This window comes from Salvelinus alpinus, chromosome 1 (assembly GCF_045679555.1).
Source record: "Salvelinus alpinus chromosome 1, SLU_Salpinus.1, whole genome shotgun sequence".
NCBI lineage: Eukaryota > Metazoa > Chordata > Actinopteri > Salmoniformes > Salmonidae > Salvelinus > Salvelinus alpinus.
In genome coordinates, this window is record NC_092086.1 from 103,554,359 (window position 1) to 103,571,532 (window position 17,174).

Genomic DNA, 17,174 nt, shown 5'->3' on the forward strand with positions numbered 1-17,174 from the left:
TTCCTTATATTAAGCAAACCACATGGCACGATTTTCTTGTTTCTTTTTAATTTACGGAAAGCCAGAGGCACACTCCAGCACTCAGACATAATTTACAAACAAAGCATTTGTGTTTAGTGAGTCCGCCAGATCAGAGGCAGTAGGGATGACCATGTGTTCTCTTGAAGTGCGTGAATTGGACATTTTGCCTGTCCTTCTAAGCATTTGAAATGTACTTTTGGGTGTCAGGGAAAATGTATGGGAGTAGACAGTACATATTTTCTTTAGGAATGTAGTGGAGTAAAAGTGTAATATGCAGAAGTCGCTCCTCCATTTCCTGGTTGCTAAAATTCTAATAGTGTCTAATTTCAATTTATGTGACAAAACAAGCAGCGTAGAGAATCATTGTACCATCTACACTGATATGAAATATATTTTCAATAACCCCAGAATATTGTATTTTCAGCTGTTTGAAGCTGGTGTACAGAACTGGAAGTAAAAGATGAACAAACTTATGAACGGGAAGCATAGAAATAGCGCACATAAAACAGATCTACCACTTCTTAGACTTGCTTGCAATGAGAATAACAGGTATATAACTGACATTTCTATGTGAATTTGGTCAGGTCGCCCAAAAAGTTACATGTTGCAGCTTTAAAGTGAAGTACAGATACCCCAGGCCTAGATTCAATCAGATAAAGCATTAACCTGCGATAGCAGACACCCGTGTAGGCTACAGTATATAGAAATAATTACGCTCAAATTGAAAAATCATTCAACAAAATAATGAGGATATCTATCAGCCTAATCAAGCTGTAGATTACATCTCAAGTGTTCTAACTTGTAAAAAATGGGATTTCTGTTAATGTGACTCCGTGCAGCCAATGGCAATGTGCGCTTTAGGTCAAATGCTGGGAGCCACATGAGCATTTGACAGCTCTAATGCAGTTCCACCTCTATCAAAACAACCACTATGCAGATGTCGGCTAAAGCGGATCTGATTGAAAAGAGCACTTTAGTTACTTTACACTGTGACACATCCACACACACACACACACACACACACACACACACACACACACACACACACACACACACACACACACACACACACACACACACACACACACACACACACACACACACACACACACACACACACACACACACACACACACACACACACACACACACACACACTATACTGGCCGTGGCTGCAGTGTGAACCGTGATGTGTCTAGACATCCATTAGCAGCCAGGTCTTAAAACACAGGATCAATACCATCGCAGAGAGTCATAATGACCCAATTACCATCTGGAGGTTTGTCAAGGCCACCTCTCGGAGGACGCTGTGCATGTGTGTCTGTCTGTGTGTGTGTGTGTTTCACTGCAAGTCTCTGAGGAAGACTGGGAAATGCCACACATACACACAACGAGCCCAGGAGTAATACATTTTGATCATTGTGTGTGTGAGTTCACCTTCTCCCACTCCCCACCACACTGTGGCATTTCAGAGGACATGGTGGACTGGCAGACCAATACAATCCTGTTTATGTTGTTGTGTCCTTGTATATGGTTCTGACAACGTGGTTCACACTTAGGTCCATGTCAATGTTATGACGTCCTATAGTGATATTTGCTTGTGCTTCTAAAGGTTAGTGGGTGAATCACAACCTACAACGGGGCGGCAGGGTAGCCTAGTGGTTAGAGCGTTGGGCTAGTAACCGAAAGGTTGCAAGTTCAAATCCCCGAGCTGACAAGGTACAAATCTGTCATTCTGCCCCTGAACAAGGCAGTTCCTAGGCTGTCATTGTTCCTAGGCCATCATTGTAAATAAGAATATGTTCTTAACTGACTTGCCTAGTTAAATAAAGATTAAAATTTTTTTTTTTAAAGGAGTAGGTTACATCACATACAGAACCAGGTTACATCACCATGCAGAACCAGGTTACGTCACCATGCAGAACCAGGTTACATCACATACAGAACCAGGTTACATCACCATGCAGAACCAGGTTACATCACCATGCAGAACCAGGTTACATCACCATGCAGAACCAGGTTACATCACCATGCAGAACCAGGTTACATCACATACAGAACCAGGTTACATCACCATGCAGTCCTTTAGGAAACTAATATCCACTAGACGTACAGGAGCATTGACAGGACTAAAATAGAGACTTATCATTTTGTCAATAATAGATCTGTTTATCTGTGATTGTTCTATTCTCGTGATGGATTTCATCAATTACACTGTGATCTTATCCCCCGGCGGATATTCATATGATAAGGAGTTATAGACCAGGCTGATATTGATATGATCAGGAGTTATAGACCAGGTGGATATTCATATGATAAGGAGTTATAGACCAGGTGGATATTCATATGATAAGGAGTTATAGACCAGGCGGATATTCATATGATAAGGAGTTATAGACCAGGCAGATATTGATATGATCAGGAGTTATAGACCAGGCAGATATTCATATGATAAGGAGTTATAGACCAGGCAGATATTGATATGATCAGGAGTTATAGACCAGGTGGATATTCATATGATAAGGAGTTATAGACCAGGTGGATATTCATATGATAAGGAGTTATAGACCAGGCGGATATTCATATGATAAGGAGTTATAGACCAGGCGGATATTCATATGATAAGGAGTTATAGACCAGGCGGATATTCATATGATAAGGAGTTATAGACCAGGCGGATATTCATATGATAAGGAGTTATAGACCAGGCGGATATTCATATGATAAGGAGTTATAGACCAGGCGGATATTCATATGATAAGGAGTTATAGACCAGGCGGATATTCATATGATAAGGAGTTATAGACCAGGCGGATATTCATATGATAAGGAGTTATAGACCAGGTGGATATTCATATGATAAGGAGTTATAGACCAGGCGGATATTCATATGATAAGGAGTTATAGACCAGGCGGATATTCATATGATAAGGAGTTATAGACCAGGCGGATATTCATATGATAAGGAGTTATAGACCAGGTGGATATTCATATGATAAGGAGTTATAGACCAGGCGGATATTCATATGATAAGGAGTTATAGACCAGGCGGATATTCATATGATAAGGAGTTATAGACCAGGTGGATATTCATATGATAAGGAGTTATAGACCAGGTGGATATTCATATGATAAGGAGTTATAGACCAGGCGGATATTCATATGATAAGGAGTTATAGACCAGGCGGATATTCATATGATAAGGAGTTATAGACCAGGTGGGCACCATACTCAAACCCTCTAGTTCTGCATTCCTGCTGGTTTCTGTCTCGCCCTGGTACTCAATGGAGGTTCCTGATTGGCTGGCCAAGCAGGTAGAAATCAGTAACAGCCATGAAGAATGGTCTCATGCAGAATACATCCATCAACACCCAGAGATGTTGGTAGAGAGAAAGAGAGATTTTGAAAATGCAATCCAATCTCTTTTACTGGTCACAATGCTACAGCACCAAAAAATCTTTGAGCTGGCGATCTTTTGTCCTCCCTCCCTCCCTCCATCCATGGTACTGCGTAAGAGGTGCACAGGCAGGGACATGTTATAATCAAGCAGATGTAATAAGCAGGCATTAAGACGGTGGTTTTAGGGCCATTAGTCAGAGACTGGGGCACAGTGAGAGGTGGTTTGATTACAACAGTACTGTGGGGTATTTTTCTCTCCAGACCTCACTACACCTCTTCTTCATTCATATTCTACTCTTTAAACAACCCATTCACCAGTTACCACTGCTGCAGTCCTACACACACTGACAATATGATTCTCTCACACACACATGCACGCACATACGCGCGCTCGTGCACACACACACTCTTAAGAACGTACCCACAGTCGCACACACAAATGTGTACAAAAATATAGACTACAAACAAACATATTCACATTTGTATTTCTCATACATACATACACTACATATACAAAAGTATGTGGACACCCCTTCAAATTAGTGGATTCGACTATTTCAGACACACCCGTTGCTGACAGGTGTATAAAATCGAGCACACGGCCATGCATACTCCACAGACAAACATTGGCAGTAGAATGGCCTTACTGAAGAGCTCAGTGACTTTAAAAGTGTCACCGTCATAGGATGCCACTTTTCCAACAAGTCAGTTTGTCAAATTTCTGCCCTGTTAGAGCTGCCCTGGTCAACTGTAAGTGCTGTAATTGTGAAATGGAAACGTCTAGGAGCAACAACGGCTCATCCGAGAAGTGGTAGGCCACACAAGCTCACAGAAGAGGATCACCGAGAGTTCCAAACTGCCTCTGGAAGCAACGTTAGTACAAGAACTGTTCGTCGGGAGCTTCATGAAATGGGTTTCCATGGCCGAGCAGCCGCACAGAAGCCTAAGATCACCATGCTCAATGCCAAGCGTCGGCTGGAGTGGTGCAAAGCTCGCTGCCATTGGACTCTGGAACAGGGGAACCACGTTCTCTGGAGTGATGAATCTCGCTTCACCATCTGGCAGTCCGACGGATGAATCTGGGTTTGGCAGATGCTAGGAAAACCCTAACTGCCCAAAAGCATAGTGCCAACTGTAAAGTTTGGTGGAGTAGGAATAATGGTCTGGGGCTGTTTTTTATGGTTCGGGCCCCTTAGTTCCAGTGAAGGGAAATATTAACACTACAGCATACAATGACATTCTAGATGATTCTGTGCTTCCAACTTTGTGGCAACAGTTTGGGGAAGACCCTTTTCTGTTTCAGCATGACAATGCCCCCATGTACAAAGCGAGGTCCATACAGAAATTGTTTGTCGAGATCAGTGTGGAAGAACTTGACTGGCCTGCAAAGAGCCCTGACCTCAACCCCATCGAACACCTTTGGGATGAATTGGAACGCCGACTGTGAGTGCCGTACCTTACTAATGCTCTTGTGGCTGAATGGAAGCAAGTCACGGCAGCAATGTTCCAAGATCTAGTGGAAAGCCCAGAAGAGTGGAGGCTGTTATAGCAGAAAAGGGGGGACCAACTCCATATTAATGCCCATGATTTTGGAATGAGATGTTCGACGAGCAGGTGTTCACATTCTTTTGGTCATGTAGTGTACATACATACAAGCACAAAGGGAAACACAAAGCAAGACTCTTTCCTTCTCCCACCCACCCACACATTGCATAAACATAAACACAGACACTTACAGCTATTGCACAGAGCTTCTCAAATCCTGGCACACACACATACACTCACACACACACAGCCCTACAGTGAAGCTCTCTTTCTATCTGACTCTTGCTCTCTCTCCCATAGGAATTATAGATACTATTTTTCACACATGCATACATGTACACAATGCAGATAAACACACACACACACACACACACACACACACACACACACACACACACACACACACACACACACACACACACACACACACACACACACACACACACACACACACACACACACACTCTCGCTCTCTCTTACTACAGTACTGTACCTCTTTCTTTCTCTGTCTGTCACTACTTCTCTCGCTCCACCCTTTCCTTCTTGTGTTTGTGTGTGCCAGCAGCTTGAGTAGATGTTTATGTGTCCAAAAGTGCGAGAAACAGAACATATGATATTCCTATTCAAGCTGTGAGAACATACATGCACAAAAAAAAGAGCGTTAGCTAGTGTGAGCCACATAGCTAGCTACGTGTGTGGTTCATTCCTGTTGTCTGGTATGCAGGAGACATTAACATATGCATGATATGTACATGAGGGATGGCTGAACCCTGCAGGGCCTTGCCTGGTGCTGTATTAGTATACATTATGTGTCACACCCCTCATTGACTTCACAAATTGGATTCTGTGGGATGGTGTTGTCGAGCTGTGGCCGCTGTACACACACACACACACACTCTCTCTCATTCCTATGTCTCGTGGTATATAGCCACATTCCCTGAGATGAAAGCAATGTGTGTTAAATGTGTGTATAATATATTATAGTGACTGGAGGTGGCTCAGTGAATAGAAGAGAAGAAAGTGAGGAGAGGAGGAGAAAGGAGAGGAGAAAGGAGAGGAGAACAGAGGAGAAACGAGAGAGCCGAGTGCTTGTTCTGCAGAATGAAAAAGCAAAAGCTCAGACATGAGAGAGAGAGAGCGACAGAAACAGGGACGAAGAAAGAGACAAGGATTGATCTATTCCAAAGCAAACAGTAAAAGTCACAAGGATTAGAGAAGAGGGAGGAGAGGAGGAGAAAGAAGAGGGAGGAGGGGAGGAGAGAGAAGAGGGAAAAGAGGAGGAGAGAGGAGAGAGAAGAGGGAAAAGAGGAGGAGAGAGAAGAGGAGAGAGAAGAGGGAGAAGAGGGAAAAGAGGAGGAGAGAGAAGAGGAGAGAGAAGAGGGAGGAGAGGAGGAGAGAGAAGAGAGAAAAGAGGAGGAGAGGGAAGAGAGAGGAGGAGGAGAGAGAAGAGGGAGGAGAGGAGGAGAGAGAAGAGGAGAGAGAAGAGGGAGAAGAGAGAAGAGGGAAAATAGGAGGAGAGAGAAGAGGGAGGAGAGGAGGAGAGAGAAGAGGGAGGAGAGGAGGAGAGAGAAGAGAGAGAAGAGAAGGAAAGAGAAGGGGAGGAGAGGAGGAGAGAGAAGAGGGAGGAGAGGAGGAGAGAGAAGAGGGAGGAGAGAGAAGAGAGAGAAGAGGAGGAGAGAGAAGAGGGAGGAAAGCAGGAGAGAGAAGAGGGAAAAGAGGAGGAGAGAGAAGAGGGAGGAGGAGAGAGAAGAGGGAGGAGAGGAGAAGATGAGGAGAGAGAAGGGGAGGAGAGAGAAGAAGAGGAGAGGAGGAGAGAGAAGGGGGAGGAGAGAAGGAGAGAGAAGAGGGAGGAGAGAGAAGAGGGAGGAGAGGAGGAGAGAGAAGAGGGAGGAGAGGAGGAGAGAGAAGAGGGAGGAGAGAGAAGAGGGAGGAGAGGTGGAGAGAGAAGAGAGAGAAGAGGAGGAGAGGAGGAGAGAGAAGAGGGAGGAAAGGAGGAGAGAGAAGAGGGAAAAGAGGAGGAGAGAGAAGAGGGAGGAGAGAAGGAGAGAGAAGAGGGAAGAGAGGAGGAGAGAGAAGAGGGAGGAGAGAAGGAGAGAGAAGAGGGAAAAGAGGAGGAGAGAGAAGAGGGAGGAGAGAAGGAGAGAGAAGAGGAGAGAGAAGAGGGAGGAGAGGAGGAGAGAGAAGAGGGAGGAGAGAAGGAGAGAGAAGAGGGAAAAGAGGAGGAGAGAGAAGAGGGAGGAGAGAAGGAGAGAGAAGAGGAGAGAGAAGAGGGAGGAGAGGAGGAGAGAGAAGAGGGAGGAGAGAAGGAGAGAGAAGAGGGAGGAGAGGAGGAGAGAGAAGAGGGAGGAGAGGAGGAGAGAGAAGAGGGAGGAGAGAGAAGAGGGAGGAGAGAGAAGGGAGGAGAGGAGGAGAGAGAAGAGGGAGGAGAGGAGGAGAGAGAAGAGGGAGGAGAGAGAGAGAGGGAGGAGAGGAGGAGAGAGAGAGAGGGAGGAGAGAGAAGAGGGAGGAGAGGAGGAGAGAGAAGAGGGAGGAGAGAGAAGAGGGAGGAGAGGAGGAGAGAGAAGAGGGAGGAGAGAGAGAGAGGGAGGAGAGGAGGAGAGAGAAGAGGGAGGAGAGAGAAGAGGGAGGAGAGGAGGAGAGAGAGAGAGAGAGGAGAGAGAGGAGAGAGAAGAGGGAGGAGAGGAGGAGAGAGAAGAGGGAGGAGAGAGAGAGAGGAGAGGAGAGGAGAGAGAGGAGAGGGAGGAGAGAGAAGAGGGAGGAGAGAGAGGAGAGAGAAGAGGGAGGAGAGGAGGAGAGAGAGAGAGGGAGGAGAGAGAGGAGAGAGAAGAGGGAGGAGAGAGGAGAGAGAGAGGAGAGGGAGGAGAGAGAAGAGGAGGAGAGGAGGAGAGAGAAGAGGGAGGAGAGGAGGAGAGAGAAGAGGGAGGAGAGGAGGAGAGAGAAGAGGGAGGAGAGGAGGAGAGAGAAGAGGGAGGAGAGGAGGAGAGAGAGAGGGAGGAGAGAGAGGAGAGAGAAGAGGGAGAGAGAGAGAGGGAGGAGAGGAGGAGAGAGAAGAGGGAGGAGAGGAGAGAGAGAGAGGAGGGAGGAGAGGAGGAGGGAGGAGAGAGAAGAGGGAGGAGAGGAGGAGAGAGAGAGGGAGGAGAGAAGGAGAGAGAGAGGAGGAGAGAGGAGGAGAGAGGAGGAGAGAGAAGAGGGAGGAGAGGAGGAGAGAGAAGAGGGAGGAGAGGAGGAGAGAGAAGAGGGAGGAGAGGAGGAGAGAGAAGAGGGAGGAGAGGAGAGAGAGGAGAGGGAGGAGAGGAGGAGAGAGAAGAGGGAGGAGAGGAGGAGAGAGAAGAGGGAGGAGAGGAGGAGAGAGAAGAGGGAGGAGAGGAGGAGAGAGAAGAGGGAGGAGAGGAGGAGAGAGAAGAGGGAGGAGAGGAGGAGAGAGAAGAGGGAGGAGAGGAGGAGAGAGAGAGGGAGGAGAGGAGGAGAGAGAAGAGGGAGGAGAGAGAGAGAGGAGGAGAGGAGGAGAGAGAAGAGGGAGGAGAGGAGGAGAGAGAAGAGGGAGGAGAGGAGGAGAGAGAGAGAGGGAGGAGAGAGAAGAGGGAGGAGAGAGAAGAGGGAGGAGAGGAGGAGAGAGAAGAGGGAGGAGAGGAGGAGAGAGAAGAGGGAGGAGAGGAGGAGAGAGAGAGAGGGAGGAGAGGAGGAGAGAGAAGAGGGAGGAGAGGGAGGAGAGAGAAGAGGGAGGAGAGGAGGAGAGAGAAAGAGGGAGGAGAGAGAAGAGGGAGGAGAGGAGGAGAGAGAAGAGGGAGGAGAGAGAAGAGGGAGGAGAGGAGGAGAGAAGAGGGAGGAGAGGAGGAGAGAGAGAGAGGGAGGAGAGGAGGAGAGGAGGGAGGGAGGAGGGAGGGAGGAGAGGAGAGAGAGGAGGGAGAGGAGGGAGGAGAGAGAGGAGGGAGGAGAGGGAGGAGAGAGAAGAGGGAGGAGAGGAGGAGAGAGAAGAGGAGGAGAGGAGGAGAGAGAGAGAGGGAGGAGAGGAGGAGAGAGAAGAGGGAGGAGAGGAGGAGAGAGAAGAGGGAGGAGAGGAGGAGAGAGAAGAGGGAGGAGAGAGAAGAGGGAGGAGAGGAGGAGAGAGAAGAGGGAGGAGAGGAGGAGAGAGAAGAGGGAGGAGAGAGAAGAGGAGGAGAGGAGGAGAGAGAAGAGGGAGGAGAGGAGGAGAGAGAAGAGGGAGGAGAGGAGGAGAGAGAAGAGGGAGGAGAGGAGGAGAGAGAAGAGGGAGGAAAGGAGGAGAGAGAAGAGGGAGGAAAGGAGGAGAGAGAAGAGGAGAGAGAAGAGGGAGGAGAGGAGGAGAGAGAAGAGGGAGGAGAGGAGGAGAGAGAAGAGGGAGGAGAGAGAAGAGGGAGGAGAGGAGGAGAGAGAAGAGGGAGGAGAGAAGGAGAGAGAAGAGGGAGGAGAGGAGGAAAGAGAAGAGGGAGGAGAGAGAAGAGAGACGAGGGAGGAGAGGAGGAGAGAGAAGAGGGAGGAGAGGAGGAGAGAGAAGAGTGAGGAGAGGAGGAGAGAGAAGAGGGAGGAGAGGAGGAGAGAGAAGAGGGAGGAGAGAAGGAGAGAGAAGAGGGAGGAGAGGAGGAGAGAGAAGAGGGAGGAGAGGAGGAGAGAGAAGAGGGAGGAGAGGAGGAGAGAGAAGAGGGAGGAGAGGAGGAGAGAGAAGAGGGAGGAGAGAGAAGAGGGAGGAGAGGAGGAGAGAGAAGATGAGAGAGAAGAGGGAGGAGAGGAGGAGAGAGAAGAGGGAGGAGAGGAGGAGAGAGACGAGGGAGGAGAGGAGGAGAGAGAAGAGGGAGGAGAGGAGGAGAGAGAAGAAGAAAAAAATCTGACGTCTCACACTTGATCAGGAATTGTGACTATTGGTCTCCATAGCAACTGAATATGGCTTAATTTGCTCCCTGAAGCTATGAGTATTTGTATTTTTTTTTTGTATTTATTATGGATCTCCATTAGTTCCTGCCAAGGCAGCAGCTACTCTTCCTGGGCTCCAGCAAAATGAATGCAGTTTATACAATTTTAAAAACATTACAATACATTCACAGATTTAAACTACCAACGGGACATTCAAAACTGTAATATCTTATGCTTCACGGAGACGTGGCTGAACGACGACACTATCAACATACAGCTGGCTGGTTATATGCTGTTTACACCTCCCCCTCTTTTACACCCCTGCTACTCTCTGTTGTTACCATCTATGCATAGTCACTTTAATAACTCTACCTACATGTACATATTACCTCAACTAACCGGTGCCCCCGCACATTGACTCCGTACCGGTACCCCCTGTATATAGTCTTGTTATTATTATTTTACTGCTGCTCTTTAATTACTTGTTACTTTTATTTCTTATTCTTATCTGTATTTTTTTAAACTGCGTTGTTGGTTAGGGGCTTGTAAGTAAGCATTTCACTGTAAGGTCTACACCTGTTGTACTCCTAAGTCCTTTTTTGTGGCACCTGACCACACAGTGAATGAGTACATGCACGTAAGTGTGCTTGTGTGTGTGTGTGATGTTAGAGGTTCTTTTCAATTCAAAGCTCATTTCAGGAGACGATTCAAAGCAGTGTCGGTGCTGCAACTCACCACAAAGAGTGTTAAAAGTCTGTGTCTTCATCATGAAGTTTCTCACCCAGTCCACTTCGGTCAAGTTTCCAACAATGATTACTCACCAGTGATTACTGTGTTCCCGTGTTCAAATCAGACGATTGGCCCGTGGCAGGTGCTGACGCTAACGTTGCCTTCTCAAAGCTTCTTGTCTTCTTGCCCTCCTATGACACCGAATGTTACCATGAGCCGCTCGCTCAGAGCAGATGGGAGCTTCCGTCCATCTAGCCAAAATACCACGTATTTGTCTCTGTGTCGTTGTCGCAAAGGATTTAAAACCCTACCAAACAGGCATGTCAACATGTGTACCATCAGCAGCACCACTTGTTCCATGGAGAGTGTCATGATTGATCTGAGGTAAACAAAATACTTTAGGGGGCTGGTCAAGGCGCTGCGCGCACATACGCTTCAAGCCCCCGAGCCATGCCCGAGCCATGCCCGAGCCCTCTCTCGGCTCATGACATTCCCATTGCTAATGTGAATAGAAAAGCTTATGTACATATTATGTTAATTGACATTTTGTCCAGATATTTTCACTCCAAGTCTCTTCAATGAGAATAGCGCCTTTCTATCTCACCAGAGGGGAGCCAGGATAGTTTAGTGGTGGTATAATCTAACCTAGAGACATACAGTTTATTATCCCTCCATTAGACACACTAAAATGGTCCTGGATCCCCTCTGGTAGAAAGGGCTCTGCTTTAACTAAGCTTTGTCAATGAACTTATCAATGTATGAACGTCTATCTCCCTCCATCTGTCAGCGGAGAGGGGGGGTCTAACGGTGTCTGGTGAGGAGTGGTGGGGGGCCATTTTGAATTTAAATCCACCCCTCCTTTCTTTGTGTGAGATAATGAGTTGTAGAGGCCTGATCTGTTAATCATGGTGGCGAGCTGCCTATAGGCTCCTTAGGTTACTTCATAAATGGATGAATGGGGATCAGAAATCATGGGACTGGAGAGATTTGTAATAAGGCATGCTGCAACCCGGCACTAAAGTTATTAATTAGTATTTAATTATAAACCCTTCACTATAAATAACAATAAAAGTGAGGGATTCAGCAGGCTTTCACTGGAATACACTGGGGATGAGAGAGAGATGGGGGAGAGAGAGATGGGGATGAGAGAGAGATGGGGGAGAGAGAGAGAGATGGGGGAGAGAGAGAGATGGGGGAGAGAGAGAGAGAGATGGGGATGAGAGAGATATGGGAGAGAGAGAGAGAGAGAGAGATGGGGATGAGAGAGAGATGGGGATGAGAGAGAGGAAGGAGAGTGGAATAGAAAAATAAATCACAGTTTGTTAAGTGGATTGCCTCATTTGTTTGTAGTAGAATTAGGTTTCATGAATTGAAAAGCAAAGAGGGAAAGTGTTCAGATAAAGCTCAGACAGTACAGTCAATTTGAAAGTGTCTTTGAGGCAATACATCACTAATAAAATATAAATAAAAGGCTGTATCTCACCTAGGCTACTAACCTAGATAGGCCACCGGTCTCCACCATATTGTATCTCACCTAGGCTACTAACCTAGATAGGCCACCGGTCTCCACAATATTGTATCTCACCTAGGCTACTAACCTAGATAAGCCACCGGTCTCCACCATATTGTATCTCACCTAGGCTACTAACCTAGATAGGCCACCGGTCTCCACCATATTGTATCTCACCTAGGCTACTAACCTAGATAAGCCACCGGTCTCCACCATATTGTATCTCACCTAGGCTACTAACCTAGATAGGCCACCGGTCTCCACCATATTGTATCTCACCTAGGCTACTAACCTAGATAAGCCACCGGTCTCCACCATATTGTATCTCACCTAGGCTACTAACCTAGATAGGCCACCGGTCTCCACAATATTGTATCTCACCTAGGCTACTAACCTAGATAGGCCACCATATTGCTTTCACCCATTTCCTCCAGGATTGACCCTGGCCGTGACCCCACTCTCCGAGGGGGCTGGGATATGCAAAAAATACTTTCCCCACGTGAAATAGGACAAATATAAGCACCCACAAAATGATTACTACTGTTGCTTTCACCCATCACGTTCTCTAAGATCAGTGCCTATGAAGGAGGAGGAGGCAAGGAGAGGATATTTAGCACTCTTGAGGAGGCAGCAGCAGAAGGTACACCACAATCACCCCCACACCTTGTCAACACCCATCAACACTCTGGGAGGCCCTCTCTGTTGCTAGGTAACAGCAGAGGAGAGTTTCCTGCCTCACCCCCAGTTGGGACTCTGATTGGACTGTCATTAGTGTTCCACTGTGGTACACTGATAGGAAGCTATTTTGGTTGAAGACACTTTTCCACCATGTTCCATTCATGTTATCCGGAATCCTTGGGACGTCCCAACGTTACCCCATTTAATATGAAATGTAAAATAATTAAGGGTTAGGTTAGGTGAGGGTTATGGTTAAGGTTAAGGTAAGGGTAGGAGTTAAGGTTAGGGTTAGGATTTAGGGTAGGGTTGTCCTAAGGATCCCAGATAGCACTAAGCTTTCTACCATTAAAGATAATTCATATTCATTATCACAAGTGCAATTGAAAGAAAAAGGGGGAAATATTTCAAGAGAAAGAGCTGACTTCCATTACTTAGCAGTGCTACTGAGACAAAGGAGCATCTTTATGAAGGACTTTCATAGTTGGCCTCAATCTATGCATCTAAAAACTCTAAATACTTTTGCTTTTAAAGACCTTTTCAAAAATAAAATATTTGCTGTTGCCTATTTCTTTCAAAGTGACATTTATGAAAACTATTGACAGCACTGTTCCAACTTGTGATATTTTAGATTCCATTTATAAATGTGAAATAGAAGGTTTCTGACTTTAGAGGCCAAGGACCCCCTAATGAACATGACAGTGACACCATCCCTTCGAGCCCTGTTGGTTCAGATGAAAGAGGGATGAGAAAGAAAAAAGAAAAGAAAGAGAGAGTGATGGGGCGATTCATCTTTAAGAAGAAGGTCACGAACGGAGTGATAGGCTACACTGCGCGAGATACTGGTGGATGTTAAGGATGTGGCAGAGAGATACTCGCCTGCTGGGGTAACAGCAGATCTGTGGAAAGGTTCAGGATGGATAGGAAAGATTGACACGTTTTAAATCTTTGAAACTTTTAAGCTTGAAGCTTTTTTGCTTGAAACCTGTTTTTCCCTTTCAAGTCCTATTCAATCAACCGAACTGCTAAAGACTTTTCTTGGCGTAGACGTCTGTCTTTCTCCATCTTTGGGAAGAGGATGCTATCTGAGGGATTTGAGGTCTGCTTTGAAGCCTTTTGAGGAGCTTGGGGGGAGATGACATTTCAGATTGCAGGTCGATGGGTGAGTTACATGGGTTCTTGAGATACATTAAGAACCCATGTCCAAAACGGCACCCTATTCCCTATGTAGGACACTGTGTGTGTGAGAGAGTGTGAGTGTGTGTGTGAGAGAGTGTGAGTGTGTGTGTGTGTGTGTGATGGTATGTTAATTCATGGCTATCCCCCCAACCCAGAGGAGGAGCAGGGATTAGGTAGGCCTATCTCCCAAGGACACCCTTTCAGGCGTGAGCGCGCGTGTGTGACTCTCTCTATTCCCCTTTGCGTTCTTTAATCCTGTGAGGAGCGATAGTCTCATCACCCCGAAACCTCCTCAAAACACACAATACAGTTTCTCCTTTGTACAACCCTTTGAATTTACCATCAGATGCCCTTCATTTCCCCCAGCCCTGAGTTGTGTCAGCTACCTTAAAGCGTCCTAAACAATGCTGTTTGAAGAATCTGTTCTCTATCTGTGGGTGAGGATCTGCTGCAGGATGGATCTACTGTGATATTATACAATTACCAAAAATACAATATATACATTGAGTACACCAAACATTAGGAACATCTTCCGATTATTGAGTTGCACCCCTTTTGCCCTCAGAACAGCCTCAATTTCTTTCGAGGCATGGACTCTACAAGGTGTCAAAGCGTTCCACAGGGATGCGGACCCATGTTGACTGCAATGCTTCCCACAGTTGTGTCAAGTTGGCTGGATGTCCTTTGGGTGTTGGATCATTCTTGATACACACAGGAAACTGTTGAGCATGAAAAGCCCAGCAGCATTGCAGTTCTTGACCAAACCGGTGCGCCTGGCACCTACTAACATACCCTGGTAGCCATTCTTTTGGCTAGCATGGCCATGCCTCATAGGATGACATTGTTCCCATCCATAGAGCACGAGTGGTCACTGAATGGTTTGATGAGCATGAAAACGTGTAAACTATATTCCATGGCCGTCTCAGTCACCAGATCTCAACCCAATTGAACACTTATTGGAGATTCTGGAGCGGCGCCTGAGACAGTGTTTTCAACCACGGTCAAAAAAACACAAAATTATGGAAATTCTTGTGGAAGAATGGTGTTGCATCCCTCTAATTGAGATCCAGGCATTTGTGGAATCTTTTTTTAAAGCTGTTTTGGCTTGTGGTGGCCCAACATGTTGATTTATTTTGGTCGTTTTATTGTCACATACACCAGATAGGTGCAGTGAAATGTGTTGCTTAACAGGGTCAGCCATATTAGTACGGCACCCCTGGAACAAATTAGGGTAAGTGTCTTGCTCAAAGGCACATCGAAAGATTTTTCACCATCTCGGCAAGGGTATTCGAACCAGTGACCTTTCAGTTACAGGCCAGACGCTCTAACTGATATAATGTAATATTATAGAAGTATCACAGAGACAAAAGAAGAAGAAGGGTTGGTCTGTTAATAAATGTCAGAGAAGCTGGACACTACGGGGCGATTTCGCCAACACATATTACGCCTAATCCAAGACTAAATTGCACTTTTAAACTGGACTAACTGAAACTGAAATGGTTGAAAATAGTCTCAGATCTGCCCTAGTCTAGATTGAAAAAGACTGATTTCCAGAAGGACGATTAGAGTTAATCTAGATCTATTAAAAGGAAACCTGGCCATCTGTTGGGGCGGTATGCAAATTGGAGTGGGTCTAGGGTGTCCGGAGGATGCTGTTGATGTGAGCCATGACCAGCCTTCAAAGCACTTCATAGCTACCGACGTGAGTGCCACGGGACGGTAATCATTTAGGCAGGTTACCTTCGCTTCCTTGGGCACAGGGACTATGGTGGTCTGCTTGAAACATGTAGGTATTACAGACTCGGTCAGGGAGAGGTTGAAAATGTCAGTGAAGACACTTGACAGTTGGTCCGCACATGCTTTGAGTACACGTCCTGGTAATCCTTCTGGCCCAGCGGCTTTGTGAATGTTGACATGTTTAAAGGTTTTGTTCACATCGGCTATGGAGAGCGTTATCATACAGTCATCCAGAACAGCTGGTGCTCTCGTGCATGCTTCAGTATTGCTTGCCTCGAAGCGAGCATAAAAGGCATTTAGCTCATCTGATAGGCTCGGTGTAACCGGGCAGCTCATGTCTGGGTTTCCCTTTGTAGTCCGTAATAGTTTTCAAGCCCTGCCACATCCGACGAGCGTCAATCTTGATCCTGTATTGACGCTTTTCTTGTGTGATGGTTCGTCTAAGGGCAGAGCAGGATTTCTTATAAGCGTCCGGATTGGTCTCCCGCTCCTTGAAAGCGGCAGCTCTAGCCTTTAGCTCGATGCGGATGTTGCCTGTAATCCATGGCTTCTGGTTGTGATATGTACGTATAGTCACTGTGGGGACGACGTCATCGATGCACTTATTTATGAAGCTGATGACTGAGGTGGTATACTCCTCAATGCCATTGGATGAATCCCGGAACATATTCCAGTCTGTGTTAGCAAAACAGTACTGTAGTGTAGCATCCGCGTCATCTGACCACTTCCGTATTGAGGAAGTGGTACTTCCTGCTTTAGTTTTTGCTTGTATGCAGGAATCAGGAGGATAGAATTATGGTCAGATTTGACAAATGGAGGGCGGGGGAGAGCTTTGTATGCATCTCTGTGTGTGGAATAAAGGTGGTGTAGGATTCTTTCCCCTGGTTGCACATGTGACATGCTGGTAAAAATGTGGTAAAACTGATTTAAGTTTGCCTGCATTAAAGTCCCCGGCCACTAGGAGCGCCACTTCTGGGTGAGCATTTTCTTCTTTGCTTATGGCCTTATGGAGTTGGTTGAGAGCGGTCTTAGAGCCAGCTTCGTTTTGTGGTGATAAATAGACGGTTACGAATAATACAGATGAGAACTCGCTTGGTAGATAGTGTTTCTACATCTTATTATAAGGTACTCTCCCTCACGCGAGAAATACCTCGAGACTTCTTTAATATTAGACGTTGCGCACCAGCTGTTAGCAAACAAAAAGACACAAACCCCCATCCCTCATCTTACCAGAGGTAGCGTCTCTGTTCTGCCGGTGCATGGAAAATCCAGCTAGCTCTATGTTGTCCGTGTCTTCGTTCAGCCACGTCTCGTTTAAGCCACATCTTAAACATAAGATGTTACAGTTTTTAATGTCCCGTTGGTAGGATAATCTTAATCGTAGAGCATCCCTTTTATTGTCAAAAAATTTCACGTTAGCGAGAAAAATGGAAAGCAGTGGGAGTGGGAGTTTATTCGCTCGCCTCCGGATTTTCAGAAGGATTCCTGAACTTTGACCCCTTTTCTGGCGTCT

The 17,174-nt window shown here is 46.4% G+C and overlaps 1 protein-coding gene across 1 annotated transcript in view; it reads right to left on the reverse strand.

The window, feature by feature from the left end:
* LOC139537388 (kinesin-like protein KIF2A) overlaps positions 1-10,675 on the reverse strand; it is a 51,243-nt gene extending 40,568 nt beyond the window's left edge. The window contains exon 1 of the mRNA XM_071338634.1: positions 10,653-10,675. The gene's annotated coding sequence lies outside the window, so the exon portion shown is untranslated. The remainder of the gene's footprint in view (positions 1-10,652) is intronic.
* Positions 10,676-17,174: the final 6,499 nt, after the last annotated feature.